Raw genomic sequence first — 16,736 nt, 5'->3', positions numbered from 1 at the left:
TAATAAATTATGAGTTAAGGATGGAGCTGAACCAATATGCAAGTAAAAGAAATAAAGCTAAACAACATAGAAGAATGGAAATAAAAAAGAAAATACAAAGAGAAATGGATGAAGGGACAAACTCAAGCCAGCCAAGTGAATTATAACACAGACAGCAGACAGGAAAGTTAAGTGTTATGACTCACCCTTGGCTCTGAAAAAAGCATGCCTAGAGTGAAAGAGTGGCGCTTCTTACTAGCTATTTTTGAAGTGCATCGTGGAAGATGACATTTATAGCTGGCAGCGTGTGTGATGTTTTTAACAACCTCTGCTAAAATACGTGTTCAAGGCAATTTAAAAGATGTGTTTTAGCCTTTGCTTTTAAATTCGTTCTTCACGAGCTTGACATCATAAACAGGGCTGCAGTTCTTCTTGTAAAGAATTAAATTGCTGTGCGTTGGTTTTATTTATTTTTTAGCACCTACAACATGTTTTACAACCTGTTTTAAAGCACATTGGTACTGATAAGATGTCTAGCCTGTTGGGGTATCTGTCCTCTAGTATTCAGCATCAAACTCTTCCTATTTCATTGCGGCTGCCAGTCCACTGAGACCTCAACGAGAAAGGTAGGGTGAAAGAAATAAACTATTATTTTTATAAGTAGTTAAGTAGCTCTACAGTACACATAAATATACAATGACCATAGCCCACAATGTGGGTACTGGGTGTGCTAGTGAAGGTGGGCGGCGCAGTGACACAGGGGTGTGGAAAACAGCGTGAACGGCGATAATAAGTAAGGATAAGGTGGTCAAAATTACAAAAATATATACAGTGTTTATGTACAAAAAATATGGAACGCTTCAGGCGGCACATATACTAAAATTGGAACGATACAGAGAAGATTCGAATGGCCCCTGCGCAAGGATGACACGCAAATTTGTGAAGCGTTCCATATTTTTTGTACATACTTTGTGCCTACTTATAAGGCATCAGGTAATAGGATACTCAAGATACGGTCTTCATGGTCACCTTGGTGGTGACCACGAATGGGCTGTTACTCACATAACACATGTGGCATGGTTTGTCATGGAGGTGATGTTCAGTATGAAAATATCAATACATGCATACAAGGTTCACTGAGGTGAGACAGTCTTGAACTTAAGATTTGCTACCACGGGTTATGTCATGTGCATTTGTATAGTGCACTATGACCCGCAAGGGTATCCTGGGACTGAGCTGGTGTGTGTGCCAAGGCCTGCCTGTGGTAGGTACTTTAATTGAAAAGCCAGGTCTTAAGCTTCTTGTGGAATTCAAGAAGAGTTGAGGAGGCCCTGGTGTGGACCGGGGATTCGTTCCATGCTTTAGGATGAATGTTAGAGAACGCCTGTTCTCCTGATCTGGTTCTGTACCTGTGTGGGATGTGTGTAAGTAGGAGTACTGCGGAGCGGAGGTGTCTGGCTGGTTGGTGGAAGGAAATGCGACTGTTCAAGTAGGTGGAGCCTGAGTTGTATAGTACCTTGAGCATGTGTGTGAGGAGTTTGAATTGAGCATGTTTGTGTTTCGAGAGCCTGTGTAGTTCCCTGAGGTGTGGTGTGATGTGGGTTCTGTTTGGAAGGTTGACGCTAAGTCTGGCACCCAAGTTTGTGATGATTTGCAGTCTTCTAGTGAGCTGATTGGTGATCCGTGCATAGAGTATGTTGCCATTGCCAATCTTGCTGGTGACTAGGGCATGAATCATAGTTATTCTAGTGTTGCTTGGGAGCCATTTGAACATCTTCCTCAGCATCTTCAGGGTGTGGAAGCAGGATGCTGTGATAGCGTTGAAGTGTGCGGTCATGTCCAGTTTGCTGTCTATGAGAACTCCGAGGTCCTGGCATGGGTTTTGGGTGTGGGTGTAAGTCTGAGTTTGGCAGGCCACCAACTGGAGTCCTAAGGTGAGGTATTCTTGCCAAAGCTCATTTGTTCTGTCTTGTCAGTATTGAGCTTGAGACAGTTGGCTTTAATCCAGCTAGTGAATTCAGTCATGCAGTTGATTAAATTGTTTCTTGTGTTGGGGGTTTTGTCTAAGAGAGAGAGAATGAGTTGCATGTTGTGTACCTAGGAGAGGATGTCGATATCATGTACATGAATGACAATGGCCACAGGGATCATGTCTGGGTTGAAAAGGGTGAGACTGAGCGATGAATCTTGAGACGCTCTGCAGACGAGTTGGTGGGCTTCAGAGAAGTAAAGTGCCATGCTGACCGCTTGTGTTCTATCCATTAAGATGGAGAAGATCCAGCGAGAGTGGATTGCTGAATGCTAGTCTTATGCAGGTGCCTGCTGATGATGGTGTGAGACCATATCAAATGCTGCAAAGAGGTCCAGGAGAATGAGAGCCCCTCTGTCACGAATCATGTGGATGTCATCTGTGGCGTCAATGAGTGCTGCCTTGGTACTCTGGTTGGGCCTGAATCTGGACTGCATGGCATTGACGAGCTCCTGGTTGTTGAGGTGTTGGTTGAGTGGTTCCTCTCAGACCTTTGCCGGGTATGGTAGGATGGAGATGGGTCTGTAGTTGGAATACGTGGCTGGGTCAGCATATGGTTTCTTGATTAGGGGCTTGATGGTGGCATGTTTCTAGGGAATGTGGCTGAGTCGCTGGTGATGTTGTTAGTGCTTCGCTGATTGGTAGGAGTCCTTTGGTTAGGCATGGTGTTGGCAAGGGTCAGAAGGAGTCCCTGGGTGGATGGTCTTTATGGTAACAGCAATTTAGAAAGTGGTGATGGTAGGCCATGGCTTGTCCATTGGCTGTGATGGCAAGCAGAGTTGCCATGGTGAAGGGTTCCTCTTGAGGGTCGAAGTTGTATATAGAGTTGATTTTTTTTACAGCAGAATTCCGAGAGTTTGTTGCGAACATCTTGTGTAGGAGTGATGTTGCTTGAGACCCCAGGTGGTATGGTGAAATATTTGATGATGGTGAAGATTTCCTTGCTGCTGTTAGTGCTGGTGTCAATGCGATCTGCAATAGCTGTGTGCTTGGTGTTCCACATCTAATGGTGGTGGCATCTTAGAATGATTTGATTTTTTTAAATCTGCGGTGTCTCAAATTGATCTTCATGTGCACTCCGGTTGCTTGCCGTTGTGTTTCATCAACCCGAGTTCCTCTGTGTACCAAATGGCCTGTGGTTGGGCTCTTGCCGTTGATTTACACTTGAGGGCAGCCATAGTGTCAGCTGTTTTGCTTTTTGATGGCTTTCAGCAAGTCCCTGATGTGCTCAGGCCAGAGCTCGGAGAGGGCGGAAGCCTACTCCTCTTTTGAGATGCTTTTTCAGCTGCTGCAGGCGGTTCTGGTGATGGTGAGTCTCTGATGGATATGCTGAAACTGAGGGTGTGGTCTGTCCTGGTCATAGCTGCTAGCTTGTTGACTGCGATGTTGTTGATTGGGGAGGTATTCAGCTCCAGTAGGTGTTCTTTGGTGGGTTCAGTAACTTTGTGGGTGAGGCCATGGCTTTTGAAGTTTTCTAAAAGGGTCCTACATTTTGGGCAGATGAGTTTTTTTTTTTTAGATGAAAGTTAAGATCTCTGAGGCGGCTGATGGTGCTGGTGTTGATGATGAGAGGTGCAGCGAAATTAGTGCGGGGTCCTGGTGGTCTGTTTACGAGGGATCCACAAACGGGGAAGTTGGCTGTGATGCATATATTGAATGTGAGGTATTGAATGTGAGGTGTTTTATGAAGGTGGTGGGGCTGTATGTGTAGTTGGTGCAGCTGATGATATCTCCGAATATGAATGTGACTCCATTCCCGGGACTGGGCTGATGGTCTTGCCTAACGATCATGTAGCCAGCAGGGATAGCTGTAGAGATTGTTGTGTTTAGCAATTTTTCCATGATTATGCAGTAGGTCCCATATCTCTGTGGTATGTTTGGTGAGCGAGTGGGTGTTGAGGTGCATGCATGCAAGTGTGGCCTGTTTGGGTGGCGTTTGGTCTGTGCGAACGTAAGCAGATGGCTGGTTTGTGTGTGCAAGCAGGGTACTGGCTGCTGTTGGTGTGGGAATGGGGGTGTAGGATGTGGGAGAGTGCATGAGAACTTGTAGGAGGCACATGTGAAACTCCTTCTCTGTTGTGTGATGCATTGTGGTGAGTGGCAGCCGGGGTTAAGAGCATGGAGGAGCACAGCAGGGGTATAGGTGGTAAGAGGAACTGCAAGAATTCCTGGCATTGGGTGTGGTCTAGGAACGTACAGACGCTGATGGGCTTGCCTTTGGCACGCCATTGGTGCATCCACTGTGTGTCCATGCTGCAGCTCCCATAAAACAGGTCCATTAGTGTGAAACCAGTGATGTCACTTCCTGGCCGGATGGGCAATAGAAAATAAGTAAAGAAAAAGTATTCTTGCTTGGCTTCTTTTATGGGCTGGAAACCAGTGATGTCACTTCCTATGCAAATGGATGATGCGCAATCCAGTGATGGCACTTCCTGTGCAGATTGATGATGGGAAATCCTGTGATGTCACTTTCTGTGCAGATGGACAATGGAGAAAATAGGTGACAAAGACAAACTTTATTTTCAAGCAATTTAGCTTGAAATCAATCTTCTTGAAGAGATCACTTGAATGGGCAGGTATCTCTTGGTCAGGCATTATATGTCCCATTTGTGTATGATGATATTTCAGCCAACGTATAAAGGGAAGGAGTTGAATATGGCTATGTGGTTGGTGTATCAAATGCTGCAGACAGATCCAGGCTGAGGAGTTGATAGAGATTATTACTATCTGTGAGCACTGGACTTCATCCACCACTTGTATGATGGCTGTGAGTGTGGTCTGAATCCCAACTTGTAGTCCTGGAGGAGGAAAGTGGTTCATGAGGTCATTGGAAAAAAGGGTGAGGAAGCAGCCATCTGATTTACTGGTGTAACGGACGATGCGTTGTGTGCTGGAGGCACTGACCACATTTAGCAGAAACATATGTGCCTGGAGAGGGATTGCAATATTGAGAATCTGATGTTATCATCTTCAAAGCATGTGGGCTGAAGACAGAGGAAAGGTTCTTCATGTGTGGTGAAGTGTGACAGTTTGGTTGCTTTGCAAATGGAGTTAGTAGTGTGGCTGTGAGGGTACCAGCTGCCGAGGACTTGGATTCTGTTGAGCAAGTCCTCATAGGAATTTATGCATCTTCAGCGTGATTGTGGATGTCAGAGTGGGAGCTGACATCTGTGAAGGGATTGAATCAAGTGACTGCCATCATCAGAACCCGCTACAGAGCCTCAGTTTTGAATGAATGATTGAAAGTACTGCATAAAGGATTTGGGTTGTCTTTGCTCTACTGGTTTGTAATCAGTGAACTTGGGTTGCCATTTTCATATCCTAACCATTTGGTGACTGCAGCCTGTGTCCTCGGTCACATGACTGTGAATAGTTGGCAGTTGGCCTCTGTATATTCCTCCCAGACAGTGAGACAAAGGGGGATTAAGTGTTGGCAGGATGGGCCACCCTGCCATTATAGGTGGGTAGAGATGTTCGCCTGCCCTAATTACATTTCAGAGGGCTGCCTTTTGCCCACTCACAAAGAACTTGACACAAGCCTTTTGTCATCTCAGACCTCTTGGAGCCTGGGCAGAGGAAGGAAGGATACTTCCAGAACCAGATGGGGAGAGCCTAGACGTTTTCCCACTTCAAAGGCTGGCACCAGAAATACATATTGGACGCAACAAGCTCCAGAAGCCTCCCTGCAACTGCCCATCTGACCTGCAGCAAGTGAACCATCCTGGGCCTGCAACTGGACCTGCCTGAGCCCTGCTGGCCTTTGCTAGAGTGAGTTCCCAGTCACCAAGTGGTGACTCCCCAGATCCTTGAACCTTGGCTGGCATCAGAGTTCACTCCTCTGCAAGTAAAGGTGAAATGCTAAAGTTCTGGGTTGTTCGCAAAACTGGCCTGTTCACACCGAGACTCTGTCGCCTGCAACAATAGTGATGGAGCAAGGACTCGTAAAAAGGAGACTTGCTTGAAAACAATCCTCTTGTAATAACTCATAACTCATATTAACTGTGTATTGTGAAATTAATATGCACTAAATTCCTATTATTAGAAAGAGAAGAAGCTTGCTTATGTGTCTTATTAACAAGTAACTCGAGTGAAATCTATAATGGCTGCGAAACGCGGGCAACTGTAATGCACATGCGTCAACTGCATGTACGCAGTATGACAAGCTGTCGCTTGGAGGGAATTTTCTGCACTTGCGCAGATGCTTCTAAAATGGCTGCTAAAAGCTCACATGCTAAGCATCTGCCTTGCTGAAAACTAAACAAAGATATTTACTAATTGCCAATGTAGGGGGAGCATTTAAACGTAAATGGCATTAGAATAGAAATAGGTGGTATACAGTGAAATCATTTTATTTTGAAATTAATATACTTCTTTTTGACTTTCCTATTAGTTCATATTAGGGCCTTTGTTAGAAACCGAAGTCCATATCTCACGTGACCTTTACACATGCGCAGTCTAAATGAGCCAGAAGCCGCGATGTAATCCTTGAACGCCATCCAAGGACGAGAACAGTAACATACCCTGGGAACCAGTAGGATGTCCTGTGAAAAGGAAGAAAATTATATGAAGTGTATACTTTGTGCTTGATAAAGGTGTGAATGCGGGTGGGAATAAAGATTTATGAATAAAAATTAAGGGGCGGGATCATTTAACAATAAGCTGATTGACGTTATTGAAAATTTAGTATGGTGTGATGATCATCCCGTTTGCCTGTCCAACTAGAATTAGGAGTTTTATGAAATTGAAACATTAATGGGTGGTACATGGCTTTAGAAAGGTATAATTGAGGTAGTTTAGTTAGTTAGCGAGAGACCATGATGCTGTTCGAGAAAAAGGGCGTTGAGACGGAAATGCTGCAGAGCTCTGGATGCTGTCGGATTGATGAGCAAATGCTGAAGAAGAATTGAATTGCAGACTTATAAATCTAAGCCAAATAAATTAGAAGAAGATCGCAGAAGAATCGAGGAGGAAGATAGTGCCAGAGAGGGGTCGGATCTAGAAGAGGTCACCTTATCTTGTCCTGAAACCTGTCCTGAATCCTGAACCCTTTGTCTCCTGACCTTTCCCCAGGGGACCCTTCCCAGATCCTTGGCCAAGGGGTTGGTCTTCACACCATCTTAGGAATATATAATTCTGTGTATATGCAATTGTGCTGCTCTCTCTATCCTCTCTTTTCTGAGTACCGTCATTGTAAATTCTTGCTAATTGAATTTTCCTTCTTTGGGAGACGGAGACTGTACTGTACTTTGAGTTTGGCTCACTTGAAATAATTTAGATAAAGCATTTAAAATTTTCCCGAGTCTGTGATCATTTATTTTCAGAAAGAATATTTTGATATATGTCATTTCACCACCAACTAGTTCAACTAATGGGCCATTGACCAGCGGAAAGAACTTTTTGATCAGTGAAAGATTAGCTAGGCATGACGAATAACTAATCTTAGAAAGAAAATATCAGAATTGACTCTAGTGAGTATTAACTGGCCTGAGTGAGTGTGTGCGTGTTTATGGGCCCAGGTGAGTATATGGTATCAGAGTATCTGAGGCTGGTTTACCGCTGGATCAATAGCCCTGGCAAAGCTCCGGTGAACCTGACTGTTCACGCTACAGCGACTGACAGCGACAACCGGTAGCGCAATCTCTGCACTTCGTACTACAACATCGACAGCCAGCTGTGACCGCAGGCTCGAAGCTCCAGTTACACCATCCGCAAAGCCAGACTAGATCTTCACACTACAGTGACGAACATCTGCGATACCAGGCCTGCTCTTCGTGCTACAGAGACGGCCATCTGTGACACTCCCTCTGTTTTTCGTGGCCTCCTCCATGTGAACTGGACTCTTTGCACCAGACTTTGAGAAAGTATCTTTTCAGCAGGAATAACCTTGTCCCTGTATCTGGCCCACACTCCATCAAGGTTGGCCTGAACTTGTAACTTTCCCCTGGACTATCACGACTAGAAGACCGCTAGCTGCAGTTTGTGCTTTTAGGTGCTATACTTACCCAAATCTTCAAAACTGCATATCTATAGTTCTACTGATTGGATTTTTGCTGTTCTGATGTGAAATTATTTATTAAAATGTTCTCTATTTTTCTACATTTGGTATCGGATTTTTCTTGTGTTGTGTTTTCAATTTCTTAGTTCTAATGTGTGCGGCATTAATACCTAACACAGTGCTTCTAAGTGAAGCCTGACTGCTTTTGTGCCAAGCTACCAAAGGGTTAAGCACAGGTTAATTTGGTGACTTTTGTGGTTCACCCAGACAAGGATTGTGGTTGTTGCTTGAGAAGGTCTTTCAGCCCCCTCAATCAAACACCACATTTCTTAGAGTGTCCATGGTCCCTGTAGCTGCATTCCCTGGAGACTGAAGTCCCCAAGAAAATGTCCTTGAAGTAATTAATTGATACTGAGGAGATGAGAGTGAAGATTATAGCACTGAAGGTAGAACTAAGCCTTGTATGTAGGTAGGGGAGGTAGACTATCAGATGAGGGGCGTAACACAGGCCCCGCAGCACCCACGGTTCGGCAGGGCCCCCAAGCTCCACAGGGCCCCCACAGCACAGCGCTCTGGCTGCAGAGTTCCTGATTGAGTCCAGAGGGGGCCCCAACACTTGCCTTGCAGGGAAGCCCCCTCGAGTTTCGTTACGCCACTGTATCAGATGTGCAGATAGTGGGGAGTGGCTTGTGAGAAGAGCTAAAGACTTGATTGAGGATTGTTCTAGAGTGAACATGGCCATGTGGGCCAGTGGATGACTGTAAGGTTACCCGCTGTCTTCCATGTTATCAGGATGGCTATTGTGGTGAAAAAGGAAGTCAAAGTTGTGTCTTGTGTGTTAGTGGTTTCTGTGATCTAGAGAGCATCCATTTCGTGTTGATATGGTGTCTCCTATGTCAACTACATGTTACACTGCTGAGTGTGTGTTAAAGAGCCCAAGATGCACTGTGTGTTTACCGTGTTGTGAAAATTCCCTACACTTCTTTCTATGCTATGAACACTTTTTCAGTGCTATTGCCACTTTACTACTCCTGTTCGAAGGCAGTATAGCTATCGACGGTCAATCCACCTTGGTACTTAGCAGTGAAAACTCCATATTTGATTGCTAGCTGAGCTGTAATAATATTATCAAACAATGAAAATCCTAGGGTCTATACAATTACCGGAAGTATCAGTAAGCAACAGAGCAGAAAAACGAAGAGGAACAAAACAACACCACCTCCAAGTTGTAACCTAAACCGGTGCGGTGATGGTCAACCTATTTGGTAAGAATTGGCAGACAGAGTGCGTCTAAGGGCAAATCCCTTTTAGGACGTAATCCCTCACTCACCAATGGTGACATATTTCATCATAGGGACTCTCCTCCCAAAGGAAAATCCTAGTTCCTTTGGGGGCTACAACCCCCTTACTGTGAGGGAGGAGCTCAGGGATGTTTTGTTTAAAGTGTCAGAGGATCGACTAAATCCACATATGATGAGCCAAGATGTATGAGTGAGGACGCAGCGCAAACAATATAGGAAAATTGGTGAATATGTGAAAACAAGTGATGGTTAAAACTGGCTAGGAGGCATCAAAAATATGCTTTAATCAGGAAATGCCCACTGTCAGGATTTAAAAAGCAGTGAATACACCTACGGTATGGATTTAAACCGCTATGGTGTAAATTTAGATGGTCAACATGTTTCAGCCCTAGAAGACCCAAACTGGATCAGGCTTTCGTCAGGACCTTACAAAACAAGCTACTGCAAAAAGTGAAGTGAAAGAAACTGAAAAGGATATGGGGCCTGAACACTGTCAATGGCCTCTCATAACACCTGCTGATACCTGTAATAGAAAGTAGATGACATGCATCAGGTATATGCACAATCGTGTCAGCAATGTGAAAACGCACTGAAAATAATCTGTACAACCAATCTTGATAAAAAAGGAATAAGCACCTTACCCGCCAAAGTAGGGTACAGGACCTCACCTCAACCTGGCAACCGCTCAGGAAGGCAGCACCGCTCTACAAAGAATATATTTAAAATTTGTAGAGTGCAAATACAGGTAGGTAAACACTCAAAAGAAGTCAAACCTGATCGTACAGTGGTAAAAGTAACCACCTGTATCAATCATATAAGCTGTGCTTGGAGCTGTTAACAAAGGGGGAGGGGTTCACACACAAAAAATATCAGTAGTAAATAACCGTTGCAGTGGGTCTGATACGACAATACAAGCAGCAAAAGGCTATTACACAAATAGCCATTTACCCTATGTAAAAAATGCACGCTCTCCATAACAACTATATTCATAATAATGGAGAGGCACATAATGCAATATTTGTCTTGACTAAATGGAACTAACCATCGTGTCATCTCATGGTTTTTGAAAAAAGGCAAAAAGGAAGGTGGGACCATATCACTAATGCCTAGCGATAGAACATAGTCTAGTTCCCAAAGATTCCCCAAACCAAGGCGATTATTCTGTCGACCTGAAGTGAACGCAACGAGTGGACCAAAGATTACCACCGCACTCACCTATCCGTCGGTACCACTGGACCCAGAGAGCCTGCTGCCGGAGGTAAGTATGCTCCGAAAATCCCGCTCTTAAGTACTCTCCCGATGAGTCAGTAATCCGTGTCCGGTGGTGCTAGAATCGCGCATGCTTAATAATCTTTAGCGCTAGTGCGCAAGCCTGAAACTGGAAATACTACACTTAGCGCGTGCGCCGCTTTGGAACACCCACGAACGCTATCACAGAGATGCTATGCTGCAGTGAAAGTAAGAAACTGTTCGTCTAACTAGGTAGTTATGACACAGTGTCTCTATAGTGATAAAGAGAGCACACGTGAAACTACGAAGAACAACCAAGAATTTGGATAAAAATAAACTAATATAACAGTGGTGTCATATACTATAGATAGATAGATAATGACTTTATTTCGGATATTTTTCAATCCATAAAAGTACACATCAATAAACAGTTCATATTAAAAAACATCACATTAATGACAAAATCGATCACACAAACATACAATACATAAATTCCATAAAAGAGTGCAAAGGCAAAACAGTACAGGAAAAAAAGTGCATTGGTGCAATGGGTGACTAATAGTTCAGAGGAAGTTACATTTACTCATCTAAACATTTTCTAAATCTTAGTGTCAATTTTAAAAATTCTAACACCTGGAGGACACTATCCGGGTGCAGCAGCTGTAAGTACATAAAGGCAGGTCTAATTTGTTTAAAAATTAATTTCTTTAAAAGGGTAACAAGGTATCTCCTACGGGGATATTCATAAAATGTACATAAAAACATAAAATGTAGCATATCCTGTGGAGACTTCCCGTCGCAGCCACAGGGAGCTACAGGTTTCTTAAAAATATCTGCCGTGGGTCTAAATAAGAGAAGATGGAAAATGTTAAACCTGAATCGGGTCAGCAAACATTTCTCATGTGAGGTGAAGGGGCATGTTAGATACTTTTCCATAGAGTTGCAAGTACTCAGCATAATATACTTTCTAACATTAGGTTTTAAGAACTCAACTTCATCTCTTAGGGCAATACATTTCATAGAGAAAACTTTTTTAATTGCTTCTACATCACCCTTGACTATATCCCTCGGTTTATCAAACAGATTCAGGCAACCAAGTTTCAAAAATTGGGACTTCAGGTATTTAAGCCAAGGTACACACATGGCATGATCAAGTGATATAAGGTCTTCCACTATCAAATGTGTTAAAGGGATTTCATCACTTAACCATAGTTTTACCCAGCATAACAGAGGTTTTAAACCGACAATGTCGGATAGATACTGGCAGCCAAGTTCTTCATGTGCAATTAAGTTCGAGGTACTACATGGGACACATAACAGGCGTTTTAAAAATTTATTTTCAACTATTTGTAATTGTTCGCCATTTATGTAGCCCCATATCTCACTACCGTATACAGCAGTGGCTATGGATTTAGAGTTGTATAATTTCATCATAGCCACATTTGGTTTATTCCCCAGTTTAGACGCAGTATTGAAGATGGAGGCATTGACTCTAGTCATTTCCCCCTTTTTCTTGGCCAAGTGAGGAGCCCAATTAAGTTTGGTATCAAATAAGATACCTAAATAGGTGAATGTTTGGGTGGTAGGGATCGAGACATCATTCAATTTAAAATTGAACTTCTTCTTTGGTTGTCGGCCAACATGCATAATATAGGATTTTGAGTTGTTGACCTTAAGGTCCCTATCAGACATGAAATTATTAAAAACATTCAATAGTGCCTGGAGACCAACTTCTGTTCTGGAAATTAAGACCGCATCGTCAGCATATAAAAGTAGAGGGATACCCCTCAGACCAACTCTAGGGCAGTCTGATTTTACCTCTTGTAAGACAGCCTCAAGGTCATTTATATAAAAGTTAAAAAGAAAAGGGGCCAAAATACACCCCTGACGTACTCCTTTATTAATACTAAAACTTCCTGTAGTTTCCCCGGTCGATGAAAACCTCACGTTAGCTCTTGTGTCATTGTGCAGGTCCGCAAGGAACTCCACAATCCCCTTATCAATACCTTTATCCTTCATGGTCTGCCACAGCCTCCCCCTGTTAACACAGTCGAAGGCAGAGGACAGATCCATGAAGGCAAGGTGAATTGTTCCTTTATACACAACAGTATATTTATTCAATATAAGAAACAAATTAAGACATTGAGTTATAGTTGAACGCCCTTCACAAAAACCATATTGAGAGGTCGACAAAATATTGTTTTCGTTCGTCCAGCTTGTTAGGCGTTGGAGTATAGCTCTCCCCATTATCTTCACCATTGAATCAATTAACGAGATTGGGCGATAACACAAAGCACTACCCCTGTCTCCTTTCTTAAAGACCGGAACTATTGTTGAGAGACCCCAAGTCTCCGGGCAGCCCAATATGGCTGCTGCATTAAAAACAGCAGTCAGAATGGGAGCCCAGAAGTCCGGATCAGATTTATAAAGATCAGGTGGTATTCCATCAGGGCCAGGGGCTTTGTTGGCAGTAAGACCCTTTATAGCGACCAGAACCTCATTTATATCAAAAATGATGGCAGTACTGTCCCTATCAGAGGGGACAGCAACCATAGTTGCATCTGCCTCTGAATAATATAAACTTTTAAAATGACTCTCCCATTCCTCCTTTGTTATACAACAAACCAGTCCATCTCCCGAGTCCCCAGTCAAAAAAGGTTTCTTTACCAGACCCCAAAATTTAGTGCTGTTATTCAAAGTAGAGGGATCAAGCAATTCCTCCCAGGCCTCTTTCCTCAAAAACTCTTTACGGGCAGCAATAGTAGCCTTATATTCCTTTCTACAGAGTTTTACGGCCTCCCTGTTCCTCGGGGTTGCTGCCAAGGCTACCCTCAAATTACGGGCAGCTAGAGTACAGTCATGACTGAACCATCTCGGGCCTAAGTTAAGTCGGGGTTTATATGGGACCGATAGAAATGCTGCTACCCTTTCCGTAATGTTTTGGTACGCTTCTAGAACCAGCTTGGGTTCACCTCCCCCATTCATACAAACTTTGATGTCCTCGGCACAACCTACAGTGATATCCTTATAGAGGACATCATCAGAGACCATAGACCATTTTAAGCGCCTCTTACCATCTGTTGTAACCAAACTACCTTGCCTGATACTCGTAATACCTTTTTTGAACCATGGGCAGTTTAGACCGATTATAAGAGGATTATGGTCACTGAATTCTCTAAAGTCAATGGTAAAAGAATCCACAAAAGTTTGCATCGTCTGCGAGACCAGTATATGGTCTATAAAGGTACCCCTTCCATGCCCTTTAAAAGTAGGGGTATCAAAGCGAAATAGCGGGTCTTTTAAAGACATAGCCAAAGAGAGGTCATGGTCATTCAAAAAGTCATTACAAAGTTCACCCTCCTTTGTGTGCTCCATATGGAGACAGTCTGCCCGATCACACACCATTTCTGGTAAACATTTATGCAATGGGTCTATACAAGGATGCAAATTAAAATCCCCCATAATCAGGAGGTTATGGCCCACATTTTCCATAAAATTTGAAACAAAGGAATTTAAAAAATAAATATGATTCCTGCCACCACTATCATGAACAGCATTGTAAAAGTTCACCAGCCCGACACGGACATTACCTCCACTTAAGGTTACACCCATTACACCTGTATGCTGTGCTACAATTCTTTGTACTTCACAGGGAATTAATATAGATACAAAAATTACAAGGCCCCCCTTGGGCCTACCCCGCACAGATGGCAAGGCTGGCACAAAGAAGGCCCTATACCCTTCCAAAAAGAGTTCACATCCCAATTCCCAGGTTTCTTGTAAACAAATAATCGAGAATTGTTTGATATAGATCACCCAGTTTACATCAGACATTTTGGCAGCAAGACCCGCAATGTTCCAAGAGACAGCAAGACATCCTGACAATTTACCTACCAAATTATCTGGATTAGTAGGTTCACCTGAAGCCCCGATGTCCTGAGCTGCAGGTGCCCCCCGTCAATCGCACAGTTCAAGACCAGATAATACTTCGAACCTATTCTGTGTGTGAAGATTCGGCCCATATTGATAGTGTCCAGCACTAACACTCCTATTAGACACGCCAATCGGTCCACCTACACCACAGGAATTAGTAATATTATGCAGAAGATGGGTCTCTTGCACGGGAGTAAAAGGTTCACGTCCCCGCCTGGTTAAATTCTGTTGCAGTCGTGGTTTGCACAGATGTGCATAAAAATAACCCAAGGGGCGTACACAGATACTATTTGTGTTATAAACCAGTGCAGAAGCTCTCAAAAGTACGGTTGCTACATGCTGGGGGTGTTTAAAATTTACGACTATACAGTCCCCTGAACCAGACTTTTTGGACGGCCCTACCCAATTTACACGCCTTACTGTTAATATCTCGTCAAAATAGGAAATCGGAAAACCACAATTTTTGTTAAGCCAGGACACTGTCTTATTTTTCAGAGAGATAAAGGATTCATCATAGGGAGATGCAGGGTGGGTGCCACAAGAGGGCACATTGGTCAGTACTACTATAAAAGGAGCACAGTCTGGTGGTAGATTAAGATGACCATTGTGTCTCGCCACACTAGAGGCTCTATTGCTGTGGGGAGTTATGGATAATTGTTGCTGCAAAACAGTTTCCACAGGAATATCCGGCTGGGTAGAAGTTACAGGTCCTGGGATAACTGTATCAGCAGATTCTCCCCTCCCCTTATTCTGTATATCATTAGGAACAGCAGTATCTCTCCTTTTCCCCCCAGAGTAATCAATTTCACTAGGCTGAGCAATCTCCCGAGACAATAACAGGTCACCCAGCCTTATCACTTCCTTAGCTAAATCATCAATCTTAGTGGTTAATGGTTTAATAAGCTCCTCCATTTTGACAGTAAAAGAAGCTTCTAAGTTTTTTAAAAGTGAGGCAATCATATCCGAGTTTAGATTAGCTCCATTACCAGCACCATTGGTGGCCGCGAATACAAAAGGGTTTGGTATAACAGTACCAGTATTTGGCTTACCGACCTTCTTTTTTGGCTTACAATTATTATGTTTCCCGTTCTCCCTTTGAGACCGTGTTCTACATGATCTCGTATGCCTAATCTCAGGTTGGGTCTCATTTAGTACATCAGCATCAGAACTTGACGACACCCGAGAAGCAGAATGGACCTCCACCTCTACAGGAATGAAAACTGGGAGGGCCGTAGAGATAACACCACTCGGGTTGATCTCAGGGTCTTGGGGCTGGCTTAGAGAATCATTTTCTAATAATGTATCTTCAATCACGGTGCCTTTCCCCAAGGATACACGTCCATCATTATTAATCTGTGTTACTTTCCTGACCAGGAAATTATCTAGGGTAGCTGGAGCCGCCATCGCTTTATCAGTTTTTGATTTAACCATTCCGTTCGCTTATAGGTTAAGCTTCTGCCCAGAAACCCTAGTGTCTGCCTACGCACTCACAAACAGGACAATCAGATTAAAAACAAATGGATATATCAAATGGCAACAATAGTCAATGCGCGATCAACACCATTCGTCAAGATGCACAGAAACCTGGCCCAGTCCAGTCTCTTCTGGCCTCTGAGGGCCACAGAGGGCCCGCCCTTTGCCCAGGCTTAGCCCGGCGCCGCCCGCGTGCGTCCCGCGACGCGGAGGGAGCCTCACAGCTTTAAGCGCCTCCGGGCGTGCAGGGAAGCGGAAGCCGGAAGTGCCGCTAGGGATTCTGGGGGCTGTAGTCCCCAACGCGGCGTCCAGCAAGGTCTCTGGCGGCAAAGAAGAAAATCACAGCGCCTCCTGACCCCTGGGCTATGCAGAGTGCGCAGCGGAGCGTCCACCAGCCAGGTATGCTCCTCGTTGTGCCCCCGCTCCACCGAGGGAGCCTCACAGCTTTAAGCGCCTCCGGGCGCGCAGGGAAGCGGAAGCCGGAAGTGCCACTAGGGATTCTGGGGACTGTAGTCCCCAACGCGGCGTCCAGCAAGGTCTCTGGCGGCAAAGAAGAAAATCACAGCGCCTCCTGACCCCCGGGCTATGCAGAGTGCGCAGCGGAGCGTCCACCAGCCAGGTATGCTCCTCGTTGTGCCCCCGCTCCACCGAGGGAGCCTCACAGCTTTAAGCGCCTCCGGGCGCGCAGGGAAGCGGAAGCCGGAAGTGCCGCTAGGGATTCTGGGGGCTGTAGTCCCCAACGCGGCGTCCAGCAAGGTCTCTGGCGGCAAAGAAGAAAATCACAGCGCCTCCTGAC

At 44.4% G+C, this 16,736-nt stretch overlaps 1 non-coding gene across 1 annotated transcript; it reads left to right on the top strand.

Moving 5' to 3' along the window:
• Nucleotides 1-834: 834 nt before the first annotated feature.
• Nucleotides 835-938, top strand: LOC146854216 (U6 spliceosomal RNA). The gene has a single exon (XR_014958885.1). It is a non-coding gene; the product is annotated as a U6 spliceosomal RNA (small nuclear RNA).
• Nucleotides 939-16,736: the final 15,798 nt, after the last annotated feature.

The sequence above is a fragment of the Triturus cristatus genome, chromosome 4_1 (assembly GCF_964204655.1).
Source record: "Triturus cristatus chromosome 4_1, aTriCri1.1, whole genome shotgun sequence".
In the NCBI taxonomy this organism is placed as follows: domain Eukaryota; kingdom Metazoa; phylum Chordata; class Amphibia; order Caudata; family Salamandridae; genus Triturus; species Triturus cristatus.
The sequence above is the reverse complement of the archived record's forward strand: the minus strand, read 5'-3'. Positions and strand labels throughout refer to the sequence as shown.